At 39.2% G+C, this 17,653-nt stretch overlaps 1 pseudogene; it reads left to right on the top strand.

Moving 5' to 3' along the window:
* Positions 1 to 219: 219 nt before the first annotated feature.
* The window catches only part of LOC115428237 (hippocalcin-like protein 1), a 78,261-nt pseudogene continuing 60,827 nt past the window's right edge, over positions 220 to 17,653 (top strand).

Raw genomic sequence — 17,653 nt, 5'->3', positions numbered from 1 at the left:
CACAGCATGGTGCACAATGATTGTATGTTGACACACACACACACACACACGAGAGAGAGAGAGAGAGAGAGAGAGAGAGAGAGAGAGAGAGAGAGAGAGAGAAGAAGAGGAGGGCTGTGCGCATCGTCAGTGCCAATAGGCGCAGTGCTATCTAATTAAACCCCTACAACGTAATCCCAACGACACCCCCTCCCCTTCCCCCGGTTTAAATCCACTCCACCGGCGCACTCCATTCAAACACACTGTCCTCCACTGTTATCCCGTCCCATCCAGAACCCCGGAGCCCAGGATCCTCCACCACCTCCACCCCCAGCAGCAGCAGCAGCTCCATCCCTGCTGCCTCTCTCCTGCTCGGTAACATGGTTTGCAGGGCTCGGCTGTTGTAGCCAAGGGCCACTTCACCCAGTCCTCCAGTCAGTGTGTGTGTGAATGTGTGTGTGAGCAGCAGCAGCAGCAGCAGCAGTGAAAACCAGTCCGGGATCTGGGTCCAGCAGCGGCACTGTTTCCACAAAGGGCCACCGGAGGAAGGCGTCCGAAGCCGAGCCGCGCATCCACGCATCTCCAACCCGGCTGTCCTGCACACCGGTCAGGGTACCACTCTGCCCACCGGCCACCACCGACTCTACCTCGGCTCTATCGGGTAAGAAACCACAATCGCAACCGTTTGCAAACCTCTGCTGAAATATTTACGCATCATATTTTATTTAATGTCACAGTCCGGATCATGAATTCTTCCGATGCAGCCGCTTTTGTTTACTCGCTCCACGGCTGTGTGTGTTCACATTCCCACGTACCCCCCACTGGTAGTTTGGATCAACCAAACAAGCCCAGGTGATTATATTGTAACACCACAGCGTTAATCGACTAATCCGACTAAACAAAAGGAGGAAAACATTTTTTTTTTTTTTTTGCGCAGCCAATAGGATGGGAGCGGGTCCTGGGCTGCCATTTTTTTTTTTTTTTTTTTTTTTTTTATGAATGATCTTAACGCGGGACAAGAGAGGAGGATGGAGGCGCATGGTGGTGCTCTTCATCTTCCACCCTCCTCCTCCTCCTCTGTCTGCTTCAACCAAGAACTCTCAACTCACAGGGAAATAAAAATGAATAACAGGAGGGAGAAAGAAAAGAAAAAAAAGATCATTTGCATAATTGCATTTGCTGTCTAAATTCAAACCAACGTGTAATTGCCCATAATATTCCTGCTGAGATGTATGACAGGCAATTAATTAAACTGACCACAACATGGCAACCTTACAGGCTATTGTAGATGGTATTTGTCTGCAGCAATAAAGCAATATTTTGTCATTATTATAAAGTGGATGTGCATGTTTAGGATGGATGTGTTATCCGGTTGTGTTTATCTCAGATGCAAAGTCTTTGTTTCTGTTGGTGAGCTGGCTCAGTTTGGGGATTTTTGGAATTAGGCTATCTCTGTGCTCTGTAATAGGATGATAGCAGGCTTCCTAATTAACCGGTGTGGTTCTAATGCAGCTCAGTTGGCCTACGCCCTGTTACAGCTGCTATCTCCACCTCACATCTCTGAAATATGTGGTTTATCATTCCCCTACGTTGAAAGTAAAGAGCAGAGCTTTACTCTTCTCTGATTGACAGTTTAAGGACTTGATTAATAAAATAAGAGGTAAAGGGGTCCTCGGGGTCTAGAACGAGTCGTCCTCCATCATCATCTGTCACTTCAGTGTTTAGGATCTCTGCTCTCTCTCTCCAGAGATAAGAAGCCAGTGCAAGCCTTTTACTGATATGATGCATTTGACTGTGTGCAGTTTCTACCAAATGCCACCCAGCTGTTGCTCGCCTCCAGGTCTATCTGTTCAGACATCACTGGTTTTTGTCAGATTTGGTATTGGATGTAAAGCTAAGAGGGCAAATATCTGCAGACAGTAACCTGGGATAAACACAGAGTGCACAGGAAGATATGTAGTTATTGGATCAAAATAGTTGTTCTGTAGTTTTCTAAGGGTATATGATGATGTCTTTTATAGTTCCACTGACACTTTTCTATGCTGCTTTTTTTTTTTTTTTTTTTTTTTTTTAGATATTTATACCATCAGGGTTTTTCTTTTATATTTTCAGTTTTTAAACACTTTTAAATACATTATTTATACTTTTATGGCACCTAAAGATGATTGCACTTTCAATTTCATTGTACCTGTACAATGACAATGAAGACGTTCTATTCTACACTGCAAAAATCCAAATATTACCAAGTGTATTTTTCTCATTTCTAGTCAAAATATCTTATCAGACTTAAAATAAGACATAATCACCTAAAGAGTAACTTGTAAGTGAGATATAAGAACTTATTTTTAGACAATAGATCTTGAAAATCTTATTTCAAGAAATCTTACCAAGACAATTTTCACTTGTTCCATTGGCAGATTTTTTTTTTTATCTTGAATTAAGCAAAAAAAGTCTTGATTTGAGCAAAAAAAAATCTGCCAATGGAACAAGTGAAAATTGTCTTGGTAAGATTTCTTGAAATAAGATTTTCAAGATCTACTGTCTAAAAATAAGTTTATATATCTCACTTACAACTTACTCTTTAGGTGATGATGTCTTATTTTAAGTGTGATGAAATATTTTGACTAGAAATGAGAAAAATACACTTGGTAAGAGTTAGATTTTTGCAGCGTATTCTATTCTATTCTATTCTATTCTATTCTATTCTATTCTATTCTATTCTATTCTATTCTATTCTATTCTATTCTAGTTGTCACTTTGAAAACCTAACAGTGAGAGGAATGATGAAAGGTCTAATAATGTGGCTGTTATTGGTTCTGACCTCAGGTTAATGGGATCGGGGTGCATGGAAAAGCCTCGTATTTGGGGATCATGTTATAAGGAAATGTACTCAGCTCAACTTGATTGCACTATGAAATGGGTGAAACGCTACTGCTACTGCGACTGCTGTCTGCTAAGCATTAGAAGACATGTGCTCATGCTAGTCTAGTTGTTACATAAGAAGATAAATGTGTGCTGGAGCACTACTTTCTCAGTCAGTCACTCTCGTAAGCACACTTGTCTGTAAGCACACACACTCACTAGTATCTATATCTGTATTTATTTTGAGAGAAAGGTTTTAACCACCACGAAAAAACGAATGGCTTTAGTAGCGTGTGTTTCAGTAAAACTGTTTTTGCATTTTTTTGAATTTTTTACATAAAATATTGTGAAATTACCAAAGAAAATGCTTGGTAGATGTGGAAAAGTTGGTGTATCAGTAAAAAGTTCAATAGACACAGATTTAGTTATTAGGGTAAATGTTTAATGTTTAATGTTTAAAAGGATCCCTATTAGCTTCCACCAAGGTGACAAGCTAATCTTCCTGGGGTCCTCACAAAAGGACAACACAAAAAACAGAACATAACAATACATGATATGCATGACAATCACAATTCACTGTATTAACACATTCTTAGCTAAATAATGGCCTGCATGTGAATATTCCTTGAATAAATGCAAGAATTCAAACATTAATGTGATATTAGAAGGGAAGCAGAAACAAAATGACAGCATGTGTTGTATTTTACTGCGAAGATTCTTGGAAATTGAAGGTGGAGATTCACAACATTGCCAACATTTTATGGTGGGAAATAGAATCCAAACATATAACATCAGTGAAATGCAAGACCCCTATAGAGGGAATGCACATACGTTGTGGCCCAGGGGGAAAGTGACTGAGTGGCAAAAACAAACCGGCTCAACATGGAGCATAGCAGTAACTACAGCGAGACCCAGAAAAATGTGGAATATAACATGAAATTAAAGACAATTAGACTGGACATGGATCCATACAACTACCAAACAACAAGTGGTCTACGAACATTGATATGTGGACAGAAATCACGTATCCTGACATTTATATGAACCTGATTTCAACGCCGGGAAAATCCCCAATGCAAAGGCTGAAAGCATACAAAAACCAAAAAGTTGTTGACATCCTCGTCATCATTAATTAGAGGATTACAGCTGCTGAGTGCTTTCAATTCAACATACTATTGTTTTTGAGGTTTTCTGTCAGTGCAGACATATTTTCTTGGTGGTGACTGCCAAGGTAAAGGCCCAGCAGTAGTGCTCATAGTTCACTACTGATTTACTGGAGTTGAACCCTTAGTATTGACCCAAGTGAGTGGATGATCTACTGGTACTGTGGAGGTTTAAGTAGAGTTAACATCAAATACTTGATACAACACAGCTACAACAGCTTTGTGCTAGAGTACCCCCTTATTTGGAAAACTAGGTTAGCCTCAGTTTAAGCTAGTTTACAAATTATGTAGAGCACAAGGTTCAGAATCACACAATTGAAGACAAAAACGTTTCAGTTATGAAATATAGAACTAAATGACAGATGCTAACATTAAGAGCTTTACTAAGAAGCAACGTTAGCCAAAACGATATGTAATTTAAGGTATGATTTTACACAAGAATACAGCATAAATTAACGTTACCTGACATGAATCCAGGTTTTGCTGCCTGGATTCCAGTGATTTCTACAAATTTCAGCGATCCATCTGCTTCTTCTGTCTTTGGCTTTAGGTAGCCGCTAAAACAGGGGTGTCCAATCCTGGTCCTCAAGAGCTACTATCCTGCATGTTTTAGATGTTTCCCTCTTCCAACACATCTGATTCAAATGATAAGCCTATCATAAAGCTCTGCAGAAACCTGATAATGATCGTCAGGTGTGCCGGAAGAGGGAAACATCTAAAACATGCCGGTTAGTAGATCTCGAGGACCAGGATTGGACACCCCTGGGCTAAAACGATAGCTCTGAGTGCTTTTTAAACCTATTTGTGCAATCAATGGCACAACAGCTCTTCCCCATTTTTTAGATTGTTCTAAAGTTTTCGCAGTATTCAAGCCAAAGCCGCTACTCATCTCCCTCTTTCTGTCACTCAGTGGGCGTAAACGCGGTGACGTCACGTGCATACTCTCTATAGAGGACCCCAATAGGCTCCATATTCTGCAGCTCAAAGACTATGTCATTGTTTGACTTTGACAGAATAACGAACCAACTATTAACTGCAGAGGATGTAAAGGGGCATTTTCTTTTCCATACCTTTGCAAATTCTGTTAAAATTCACAATACATTCCGATGGGAGCTCAACCAGTGATGTGGTTGATTTGCAGTGCGGACTGAAACTCTATTTCACGCATATCTCCTCATCTGTGTAATGCATGCCTTTCCATTAGAATATACTGCAGGCGTTCACAGAAACAGGAACAGTCCACTGTGGCTCATATAGGTGACCTTGATCTCATATGATGCTGCTAGAAATTCTTGACAAGATGCCCCCGACTACATGTATGCACAGAATACATAAGTATGCGGCCTGAAAGTCACTTTGAATTAAGGTTTGTGTCTCGTCACGTGGAGGCTCATCGGTACGGTCTTGTGCGTAATGTGGCTGGGGATAGAAGACTGACTGGCTCAGCTTGTCGGAGTTTTTCTACAGGTCTTCCGGTGAGACCAATAAGACGTCTGAATGTTTTAGAGGACCTTGGTGGGGTAGTGGTCTGCAGGTCGTTGGGCAGCTCATTGCTTCTATCTCTTTCAGCGGTGTGATGGATGTGGAAGGCCAGAGGAACATTCTCAGAGGACGAGTCGAAGAGCTTTGTGGGGGAAAAAAGAGCATAATCATTAAGAGAATAGCAATGAGATAGACATAAAGTCTTGGTGTAAAATAGCTTTGTGGTTTGTGGTATTACACAGTGATGGAGAGGAAAATGGTAATGATTCTGTTTATCTTTTCAAAGTTATGTTACATTTCGTCTTTAGTATGAAGCCGCCATTTACCCATTTACAATTATCACCATTACCGAAATGAACATGACGAGTGAAAGGCCTCATACACTGGCAAAATGATAGCATTAGTCAGCTGTTCAAATGCTTGGAACAGACACTATTAGCATTTTCGTAATAACAAATATCTAGTGAAACTCAACCAACCTTAACTAATGGGATTTCAGAAAAGAAAAGACATTAGGGTGACGGGAATTATTTGCAGAGACACAAAAACAACCTATTGACTTGATTAGGTGTACAGACTAGCTGCGCTGCCAGCAGGTATCTCACCTATGACTTGATTTATGTTCTAATTTTATTCACTTGACTCTTCGTGATGTATGGTTTTAATCAGACACAGCAGCTATGTGAGTAAACTTAAACTGAGCTCTATGATGCATTACAGTTTATCGTTTCTGACTAATAGTGCCCATAACAAACTGAAAACACTGAAAAGATGCTATGCTGGCTATGTAGTGAGTTAGTACCCATAAAGCTGGATTGTGCAATTTAAGGATTGTGCAAATTTCAATGACCAAATGAGCGCTCACATATTTCAGGGACTATTTCAGATGCATGTGGTAATCAAAGTTATTATTGCTAACTAAAACTAACGAAATGACGAAAACTAGAATTGAAAAAACATTTTCTTTGACTGAAATGAATAAAAACTATAATTAAAAGGAAAAATGATAACTAACTGAAACTGTATTGTGTGTTTACAAAACTAACTAAAACGAATAAAAATTATGGATAAAATTCCCTTCGTTTTCGTCTTTGTCAATGTCAGATTGATACGAAAGCGATTTATTTCGCTCTAGCAATTTTAGCTAGCGGCACCATACGGCACTTCACGGTCCGTCACTTCTTGTCACTTGTCATTTAGAGTCGTCTTCTCGTCCCTACTCCACCTGGAAACATGGAGACTAAAGTTGGGAGAATTCAGAGTCCTTTATGGGATTTATTTGAATATGACGGCGAAGAAGATAAAAGATACGACAAAACTAAAATTAATACTAAAACTAAGCACTTACAAAAATAATTAAAAACTAGCAAACCTGCTCCAAAAATGAATTAAAACTAACTGAAGTAGAGAAAAAAAAGTCACAACTAAATAAAACTAAACTATAATGAAAAATCCAAAACTATTATAACCTTGGTGGTAATGCATGTATAATACAAATGAAAACAGGAAAAAGGCACTAACGGTCATTATCATCTCGGACAAGATAGCTGAAAGTTGGCGACAGTTTTCTGTGTCAACGCTAACACATAGAAAACACATCTAACATTACAAACACTTACACTGAGACAGTGACACATGACCACTTGACAGGCTTACAAGTTACAGTTACACTAGCTGTTTAAGCTGTCAAGTGTCTGGAAGCATCTGAAGGAGCAGTGACTGCAGGGAACGAGGGAGGAACTGGAGGACCTCTGCAAAGATAGGGCAAAACCTGATCCTGTCAATGCATATTCTGAATCTGATTATATATTCAAATCATAAACAAAAGCATGAAAATTAATATGTGATAGCACAGCATTGCCAGGGTGTGGGTGTGGGTGTGGGCCACTGCATTGTGTGTGATGCATGATGGACATATAACGTTACTGTGTATGGTGTGAGCTGTGGGTCAAATTGAAATCAGTGATGCAAAAACAGTCCTGCAGAGATTTCACACCCCAGTTCAGACACAGAAAAAGTAATGTGCACTCCAAGCAACCTAAAACTCAGATTTCTTTAGATTTGATTTGGAATTTTTGTGGATAGATAAAGTTGAATGCAAACTACACTTGGGCACACTATTGCTTCTTTCTGGGTTCAGGAGGTAGTGTGGGTCATCCAATAACCAAAGGGTTGGCGGTTTGAATCCTGCTCTGTCTTAATCATGTGCTGTTGTGTCCTTGGGCAAGACACTTCACCCTCCTTGCCTCCAGTGCTGCTACTCACATTGGTGTATGAATGTTATCAATTATGGACTTTAAACCACAGACAGACAGACACTATTTCATTATAAGTTTATTATTTATATGTAGATTTCACCACAACACCACCTATCACAACAAGTGCCAGTACTGACAGCAATACACCCAAAGATATAAAAATAAGTGTTGTATTGGTTTGCCATATTTTGGACTAAATGCACAAGAATAAATATCTGAATAGTACATTGAACAGTTTCAGTTGTGGAGATGAATTTTGGACCCCAAACCGCTGCCTCATTAACCCCTTCAGAGCACATTCAGCTGGTTTTGGTGTAAGTAGAAGTAGACATTACCTGTTGCTAAAAAATGTGAACCTGGTGGGGTTCTGGTCTGCCTGAAGTGGACTGAGGAGGCTCATATCAAAGCTCCAGGTAGACTAGATCTGGGGGGCAAATTAGTTTTCGGGGGCAATGATGAGGTGAGGGAGGCTTTATCTATAGAGCTATATAACCCACCATGAACCACATTTGGCATTTAGTGGATGGGACTGGATCGGATTTTGTCACATGATTGGGCCGATCCAGTTTTCACATGAGTTTTCAGCGTGGTTCTGCTTTACGGCTTCCGTCAATGAAAAGGAATCATCATGCAACATATCTGCTGTATGGGAATACTTTTCTCTGCAAAGCAATGAAAGTCAAGCAGCAACTTGCAAGATGTGTAAATTGGCAGTTGAGCGAGGAGGGAGTATCAGGACTCACTTTAATACAACAAATTGGATTCGTGACTTACAAAAGTATCACACGACTGAGTATGAGAATTATAAGGCTGTAGCCAAGCTGAATGTAGAGTGAATACTGAATGTGAAAGCTGCATGTAGAGCCCTTAGAATAAAAGTTTGAGTTATTACCTGATTTTTTTTTTTTTTAATTTTTATAAGAGGTATAATTAGTTAGAGAAATATAATATTAGGCTAGCCTCTGTAAATACCATGCGTCCTGAGCACAAGTCGTGGATGGGTTGTGATGACATATCCTGTAAGAATATACCTACAAATAGTGGATTGGATTGGACTTGGTTCTTTATATGACCTGACTTTGTGTGGGTTTGTTAAAAACAAAAACAATGTTTTGACCTCCGCCAGGAGGTATTGTGATCGCTTTTCTTTGTGTGTTTGTGTGTTTGTTTGCGTGTTTGTTTGTTAGTAGGATAACTCAAAAATTTATGGACGGATTTTCATGAAATTTTCATGAAATGTTGATACTAGCACAAGGAAGAAATGATTAAATTTTGGTGGTGATCGGGGGGGGGCACAGATCTGTGTTGGCAGAGGTCTGCGCTGTCCGAGTGCTTTTCTTGTTGGTTATGTTATGAAACATTATAAAAACCTTTGGGTAATACTTTGGTTGCATTTCATTTTAATACTGGGAAGAGCTATTTTGATATTAACCATATACCAGAAATTCATGTTAGTTATAAAATCAAAATTTAATAATAAAAAGTATTGGTATCGGCAAAACTAATAAAAAAAAAAGAAAACAAAACAAAAAAAAAATTGGATCGGATTGGAAGCAAAAAAAAAAATCCAGATTGGGACGTCACTAATTATAATGTGTTTCCTCCGATGCTGGCCCCTGGGCTGTGTTTTAGCCACAAACTAGAAAATGTTTCCCCTCAAATGCAGTGTAATCCATGGTTTTTGGTGGTTAAATTCTTCTGTTATAAGCCTAATCCTCAGTGTAAATTCAGTGTACTTTTGGGCTCATGTAGAACTTTCCTGGCATATCTTTCCCATGATGAACTAGAGGAGACTAGAGCTTCTCTGAATGGGAGAATCTTGTTTTCTTGCTTTGTAAGCCGTCTCTGTGGCTCTGTTTTCATATGTAGCTGGGTGGGGATGTATCCCGCATGGGTTGACACGAGGTCCATGTTTCCCATGCACGCTGCCGGCCCTATAATCTGCCCTGATCCTACTGGGAGGGGCATCTCCTCCCTGTCTGATATGCAGCCCGATAAAGCCAACAATAAGGCTGAGAGAGCAGCTGCTTTGCTGGAAGCAGAGGCCTTTAAGCAAAACACAACTGAAAGATTTTTACCAATCAATTGGAAGTGATGTGGATGTAGCCTGGAGTGCAGAGTGGGTGATGAGTTTGGTGCTTGTTAGTGCGTCCCATGTGAATGAAGTGAATGAATTGCCCTGGGAATAGTGGCTGTTATTGTTTGGATCTGTTGGTGAGCAGACATGACTGACTGCACTCTCTCTTTCTTAACCTTTTAACATCCACTCTTTGAGTCTGTGCTGAGGCTAGAGTTAAGCTGAAATAAAAGAAGTGTCAGTCCGATTTGCATGTTACTGGGCTTCATTTGGAAGGAAACGTCTTCTACCATTTTCTACTGCATCAGTTTAGACAAATTTAACCTCAACTCTACCCCTAAAATGGGTCTGCAGCACCAGTTAGAAGAAGATATTCCTTTTCAAATGGGATCTGATATAGACATTTTGATCTTATACTTCTGTTATTGGCCCAAATTTAACCTCTAGCAAATGTCCATTGAACATAATTTAAGGTTAACAGAAAAAGTTAGGATGAAGGCTGGGTCAGGGTTACAGGGTTATTGGACGATGTTCCTTTCAAATGAGGACTACCATAGGCTTAAAACTGTTTTTGTGGTGAGTTTTCTCCACATTTAACCTTTCCTAAGTGAGTTATCACCATTTATTAGAACACTATTCTCTGCAGTGTGCATTTTTCAGTGAAAATCAGGTATTTTCTTGTATTTAATTCACTGACCATAGAGATCAGGGGTGTCAAACTCATTTTCTTCCGGGGGGCCACATTCAGCCCAATTTAATCTGAAGTGGGCCGGACCAGTCCAATAACAGCATGATAGCCAATAAATAATGACAACTCCAAATGGTTTTAGTGAAAAAAATGACATTCAATTATGCCAGTATTTATGTTTACAAACTATCCAAACAAAAAGGATGTGAATAACCTGAAAAAAAATGAAATTTGTTAAAAAAATATCAGTACAATTTTATCAATATTGTGCCTCAACTTATCATTTATACATATGCATTACAGATCAGATGTACAAAGGCACAAAACTTTTAGTCACAGGCAGAATATTGTTGAAATTGTGCTTGTATTTTCATAATTTAATGTTTTTTGCATTAAATCAAAGAGAAAAAATTGGTGTTGTCATTATTTATAGGTTATAATGATATTATTTTTGAATTTGATGCCCTAACTTGCACTTTGCAAATTCATCCCACGGGCCGGATTGGAACCTTTGGCGGGCTGGTTTTGGCCCCCGGGCCGCATGTTTGACACCTGTGATATAGATGTTCATAAAAGTGCAGAGTAAAATTGAATGATATTTCATCAAAACAGAGAAAAGTGAAGCAAAAGTGACTTTTTCTGTAAAATATAGGCTATTATTAACTGAATACAAAAACAGATGTCCAAAACCACTGTCATTTGTCAGACTACATGAATTTTATTGGTGAAAGATGGTGTTAAGAAGCCTCTGCACATCCAAACTAATCATATCTAATGCTAATGAAGTTATGCAAAACTGAATTTTACCTGATTTATTTCAATACACTGGTAGAATGAGTGGTTCAAAAGTTATTAAACATTTTAAATCAGTAGATGCTTTAAGTCTTTGAGGGTTAAACTGTTAATGCCTAAATGCAATTTCCATGGAGGGTCTGGCTTAGGGTAAAACAGGAGTTATTTTGGGTTCTATCAAAAGGGGGAAGTGAAGGTTTATAAATCCATCATAAAGCTGTAACAAAATGAACAGAAGGAGGTTTGGATGCTCTGTCTCTAGTGAATCCAATCAAAAGACACTGGTCTGGAATAGTTTGACAGAGCCGGTATGTAATTCATCCTCTTTTCTTTTACATGGAAAAATAAGAAAAGCATAAAGCAAATTAGAACTGAACAAAAAGAATAAGTTGGAGCACAAGAGCGCAAGTAAAACAATTGCGCCGCTATCGTATGAGATCAAAGAAATCAAATCAAAGCAAGTACAAATTTACAGGGGAAAAAATGACAGTAATTCTTGCTATTCCACCTCGTGCTCTTTCGTCTCCTTTCACCATTAGGAGGCTGAAAGGGCAGGCAATTACTCCCAGAGCTCGGCATGTGGTTTAGCTAATGAAGCCAGGGGGGAGAAGAAAAAAAAAAAAAAATCCAGTGTCTTCTTTCGTGTGTGTGTGTGTGCATTTGTTTGTTTTTTTGCATAAAAGGGCCAAAAGCTCTTCACTGATAACACACTCACCGCACTCTCCGCCAATACCTCTGCTCAGATGGTATCTCAAAGCAGCCTCCGGCTCTTTCCCTTCGTCTTCACATCAGTCCTATCTCCTCTCTACCAGACCTCAAGAATGTTCACTTCTCAACATGAAAACCTCCCCCCTTCCTCTCCTCTTCTCCTCTCCATCTCCCACTCGATCATTAGATCTCTCCCTGTCATCTCCCCGTGTTTTGGCTTTTCATCTTCTTCTTCTACATGTTTTTTAGCTCAGACTCTGTTTTCTATCAGTCCATTTAAAAGCCTCTCTGAGTAGCTTAATTAGCCTCTTTTTGCTCAGGCTTAGTACAGTAGGAATAAGAAATATTTCTGTTCTCGTGACTCTCCTCTGACTCTTGACTCCTCAAGGGTTTCTCTCGATTTAGACGCCTCCCTTATGCCTGAACAGAATGTGAGGAATTTTATGGAAGAATAACCACCAGCTGTGTCTCTCCCTTGGTCGCATAAATATCAACAGAGTGGTGGATGTTGTGGCTGTATTAATTTTTTTTTGTTTTTTTGTTTTTTTTGAAGTATGAGCGGTGCTGCCACAGTAAGAGAAAGGAGATAAAATGTTCTGGGTGAAAAATTATAACCTATTTCATACCGTGACAGCATCAATTAAGCTTAGCGTTTTCACCCCGCCAGCCTCTCGCAGGGCCTCTCTGGGCAATAACAGAGGGCCAATCAGAAATAGAAAAATCGATCTGGCGCCGGCTGGCTTGGATGCATTTACAAGCAGCCGTAATGACTGCAGACTCGTTTCTCCGGCTGCTGGTGCAATCACATAGCAACCTTTTTTCTGTGCGGCTACGAGCAACAGAGCTGTATTATTCTGTAGACTCTCCTCAATTATATCTGCTGTCTGCCTCTCAGAGCACAGCTTGATACTCTTGTAATATGAACTCTAGTAATGCTAGTGTTTTTCTGATTTCCTTCTCTCTACTTCTTGTCAAACTGTAAAAATATTACTTCACATCCATGCTCTGTTTAAGTGTGACGGACGTGCGCATTTGCATGACTCATGCTAATTCACCAGGTGCATTCGCTTGACCTGCAGTAATTGTTCGTGGATTAGTGTCAGTGCTGTTTTTTAATGTCGGTGCTGTCGTATTTCAACTGAGGTTTTTCACCACTTGAGGTTTGACTGGAGTGGGTTTTATGACTTCATCTGATTGCGTGATCTTCTTAAACATATGGTTTAGTGGTGTCCAACTGATTACCTTAAGGCAGTTAGTTCTAGAACTGAACCCTCTGCGATTAAATGAGCATATATTGACATTAACACCATGGATTTAGTTACAAATCCAAATATCATAGCACTTCTGAGGGCGCATTTTGATCTTAAGCCAAGTAGCTGGGCCAAAATGTAAATTTTTTGTATATGTTACTATGTGTAATGCCTTTTCATATTCATAAGTTGCATGTGTAGCACAAAAGGTTTGACATATAACGTGAATAAATGTTCATGTGTTAATCACAAATCGTAATCTGTCTTAAAAATGAGCACTTACATCTGCATAATCTACATAATCATCTTATTCTCCCTCCTGGCTTCTCCAATACCTCGTCTGTTCTTCTACAGCAGCATCATGTGCAACGTTAGCTTGGATATGGAGTCTGCTAACATTAACAAACTATAGCTTCCAGCACAACACTGGTTACAACACAAACTTCATGTAAACTCATAAGTGCACTTGAATATAATCTGTTGAACCTATAAACATTAGGCACAGTTAGTTATTTGTGTTACACTTAATCAGCAACTAGGGATGTAACAATTACTGGTATAACGATAAACCACAGTAAAATTTCTGATGGTTAGTATTACCTTTTAAATTCTAATTATCATGATAACTGTGTTTAATTACCGTACTTAGAAAACTAGAAAACTTGATATGTAAATGGTCAAACAAGCTCCACTATGACCTGTCCAGCTCCTTTTGTTTCCACTCAAAAAACACTCAGGAGTCGATAGGAGAATTGATAAGAAATTGGATTGGTAAACAAAATCGACAATGACATTGATAGTGATAAAATCCTTTCAGTTCCCACCCCTAATGCAGATATCTCTGGCCATAAGGAGCCATCTTTACTGCACATTTGTATGTTCGATGTTTCCATGTTAATATTTCAATGTTTCTGCCACAGAAAGTACATTGTGCTGTTATTTTATTAGTTTTTTTCAAAATACAACTTGGTTATATTATTTTAGTGTGTGTATAACTACTTTTTGAACATTTTGAGCACATTTCAACAATACCGCGATAATAATGATAACCGTGATAATTTTGGTCACAATAACCGTGACATGAAATTTTCATATCATTACATCCCTATCAACAACTAATAATCTTGATTGCGATATCATTAAACATGGCTGACATATGCACACTTAAAGTTTTTTGGCAACGTCTGGTCACAGTGTGTTGGTGAGAGATGTAACAATGCAATGCTATGATGCAATACGATTTGATGTAGTTTATTATCTCCCCCCCACCCCCGAAGATTAGGCAAGGGTTATTGTTTTTGGTTCAGTTTGTTTGTTTAACACTTTAGCAGCAAAACTATTGGTTGAATTCATACCAAATTAGGTTTATAGATTTTCGGTGACCCAGAATAGGTCTGATTACATTTTGGGAAAAGTAGGTCAAAGTTCACATTTTTTATGAATTTTTTAAAATCTTTTTTTCCCCATTTACTTATAATGGGTGGAATTTCAAATGTCTGTAGCAGCAAAACAACATGGTGAATTCATACCAAACTGGGTTTATAGATTGCCAGTGACCCAGAATAGATGTGGTTACATTTTGGAAAAAGTAGGTCAAAGTTCACAGTTTTTATGAATTTTTAAAATCTTATTTCTTCTCCCATTTACTTGTAACGGGCAAAATTTCAATTGTCTATAAGAAAATCTATTTTGTTTCAATTTACTTCAAACTTGGCACATATATAGAGGCAGCTGAATTGCTGACATCAGCACACACATAGACATGATGACATCAGCTGGATCAATACCAAAATAAGTTACAATACGTGCAAGGGGCGGGGTTTGTTGTGCCTGGCACCACTTGTTTGCTTTGAGTTCACTAGTGCTGCATACATACATTCATTAACATGAGTAAGGCTTTGGCTATTAAGTAAAAGGAACAATCAATGTATCGAATCTTACAAATAATGCATAGCCATAATTGAATTGGACTGCTCAGTATAACAAATGTGATTGACACTTGATAAACAATGTAGTTGTAGGTGATGTTCAGAATTTGCACCAGTGATATGCACATTGGTGCCTCTAGAATAGAATAGAATAGAATATGCTTTATTGTCATTGCAAAATACCATTGTACAAGTAGTGGGTGTCATTCCTTTTTACTGTTACTTATGTTAAAGGTGTGGGACATTTTCCGTGAGCAATTTTTCATCAGATCTGTAAAACCTCAGTCATATCCTCAGTATCACAAATCTGTAAGTCTTTTTGTGATTACTCACCTGAATCTCTTGCATTACGGTGAACAATTTTGAAGTGTCATCCGCTATAAACAAAACGTTTGTTTACATTCAGAGCTGGAAGGAAACTCGGGCATCTTCGGAATTTTGTTGCGACGTGCATTGTGGGCTCGTGCAGCTACCTGACAGCGGCACCTGCTAAAGACACGACACCGAAATGCTGCCGCTGCAGGTGGCTGCGTGAGCCTCCACTTCCCATAATGCACGTTGCGACAAAATTCCGAAGATGCCCGAGTTACCTACTGGCTCTGTTTGTAAACACACTGTTTGTTTATGGTGGATGGCACTTCAAAATTGTTCACCGTAATGCAAGAGATTCAAGTGAGTAATCACAGACAGACTTACAGATTCGTGATACTGAGGATATGACTGAGGTTTTACAGATTTGATGAAAAATTACTCACGAAAGTCTCCCGCACCTTTAAGTTCATCCTAACCCCAACCCTTCCACCAAACTCCTTGAAGACTGATGCCATAGTTTTTGTTTAATCCTGCCCGCAAACCAACAAACAGACATGACTGGTGACTGTAAGACCTGCCTGTCGGAGGTAATGAACTGGTTATACTCCAGAGTGCTGCTGATTATTCATGCTAATGTAGCTGGCAACAACAAAGCCATTATGCAGTGTTTTAGATGTTGCTTAGTCTTAATCAGTGAGAAATACTTCATATGGAATTGCCCTTTGTTTGCTCATTTGTAACTTAAAAATCAATCATGGTATGGTGCCTATGCTACTTGGGGGCACCTGTGGTTCAGGAGGTAGAGCAATAACCAGGTCCAATAAACAGAGGGTTAGTGGTTTGAACTCCGCTCTGTCCTAGTCATTTGCAGTTGTGTCCTTGGGCAAGGCACTTCACCCACTTTGCCTTCAGCGTCACTCACAGTGGTGTATGAGTGTGTATGAGGGCAGCTATGGCTACACATGTAGATTAGCACCAGTGTGTGAATGTAAAGGGCTTTGAGTGCTGTCGTGTATTTAACACAAAGAACTAGGTTCTAACTGTTTAAGACAACTGGAAAAACACAAGAGCAGACATAGGAAAAAACTAATTATTTCCATTATTTAGGCATAGCCACCACACGAAAATGTTATCCACTGCCCGAGGGGGGGTGGGGGGGTTCTAAGTGGCACAGTACCAATCATGTACTGTTAAAATCAACCAAATAACAGACCCCCACTAGGTCATTACCAAATAGGAATGTATTTTCATACAAACATGAAATCATACAACTTTGTGTTGAAGCACCACAAGTGCCTTGAAAAGTGCTATAAAAATCCAATCCATTTCTATAACTAGGTGCTTAAGTACTCTACAGATATAACACTGAAAATAAAGTTTGTCCACCTGATCTGAGCAGCATTATGATGTTTTGCTGAGCTGTCAGCTCTGACCTGATTAGCTCAGTACTAAAAAAATATGTCATATTATTATGAGTAGTTTAAGTCTAACTGTCTGTCATGGAGGAATACAGGTTTATTTTTCTTCCTGAAGTTTAAGGATGTTGACACGACATGGACTTCACTAATAAATAAAAATAAATATGTAAAAATGTTAGAATACGTCGTTCCACAGAAAGAGAAGAAGAGAGCGTCTCGGAAGCTTGCATTCATCTGAAGATCTGTGACATGTCCTCCATGTTTTTCACCAGCCTGAGATAAGTAGGCTGTTGAATAGAGCAGCCTGTGCTCTTTACATATGACAGACCCTTAGCAGAAGACTCACAGTAAATCACAATGGAGTATGTGGGCTTCAATGGAGGCACTGACAGTGAATGCCTCACAGCTTACCAGGCTGTCACTGATCAGGGTTTCGTGATGCTGCTCTCCACAGCCGAGATGAGAGCTGCATCGTACTGTCTTTTACACCAGCGAGTGTGGATGAAAGAAAGACAGAAACAAGTCAAGAAGCAGAAATGCAATAAATGTGGGAAAACACTCCTGACTGGGCTGGCTGATGCTGTCAAATACACATTTTTTACAGTCTGATTCACAGTTTGTTATCGTAGCAAAACAAGCAAGTTCTTAACAGCTGTTCAGAGCAAAATGCAAGGTTTTTCTCAGGTCAAAATGAGACTGAGGTGGTATCAATCTGTTCATGTGTGCTATGCCTTTG

This window comes from Sphaeramia orbicularis, chromosome 11 (assembly GCF_902148855.1).
Source record: "Sphaeramia orbicularis chromosome 11, fSphaOr1.1, whole genome shotgun sequence".
Taxonomy (NCBI): Eukaryota; Metazoa; Chordata; class Actinopteri; order Kurtiformes; family Apogonidae; genus Sphaeramia; species Sphaeramia orbicularis.
Note: the sequence above shows the minus strand (reverse complement) of the source record. Positions and strands in the feature narration are given on the sequence as shown.